This window comes from Acartia tonsa, chromosome 1, assembly GCF_053477335.1.
Source record: "Acartia tonsa isolate MP-2025a chromosome 1, ASM5347733v1, whole genome shotgun sequence".
NCBI classification, from domain to species: Eukaryota; Metazoa; Arthropoda; class Copepoda; order Calanoida; family Acartiidae; genus Acartia; species Acartia tonsa.
In genome coordinates, this window is record NC_137260.1 from 37,729,577 (window position 1) to 37,730,248 (window position 672).

Here is a 672-nt window from a genome sequence, read left to right on the forward strand (position 1 = left end):
GACATTTATTTATCTAAATTATTTACTGAGTGACTTGGAAAGGCAGCTTTTTAGATCATCTTATTTAAACGCTAAAATGGGCCTTTCAGTTAGCGGTTTTGATCCTGCAATTATAATATTTTTTTTGTCATATAATTTTTTCAACAAAAATTAAAATGCATAATTTGTCCCCCACTCATTTTGTCTCAACCATGACACTTTGGTTGAGCTTGACTTCCGAATTAGCGGGAAGTTCACGAGATCAGTTGGCGAACATACAAACCCCCAATACCAGGAACCATCAAGTTTCAACAGCAGGTTTGAATATAGATTTATTGATGAAATTATTTCAAAGACCTGAAATTACAAGATCAATTAATAAACAGAATAAAATATTATTCGTTATCTTAAAACTTTGAGCACTAAAAAAAATCTTTTTCTTTTCTTATGGTTAAAGAATCTTTGGAAACTTTGGCTTTAAAGGAAAATTATTTGGTTTAATAAATCATTGTTAAATGCAACAATAAGGCACATAAAAATTACTAAAACACATATTAATCATAATTAAGTTTCATGCTTAGCTGGCTAAAGCCTTTTTAAAACTACATATAATCGTCCTATACACCATACTTCTTAATCAAATTAACAAATTCTACCTGAAGCTCTTATGGTTTCAAATCCCTGATATACTAG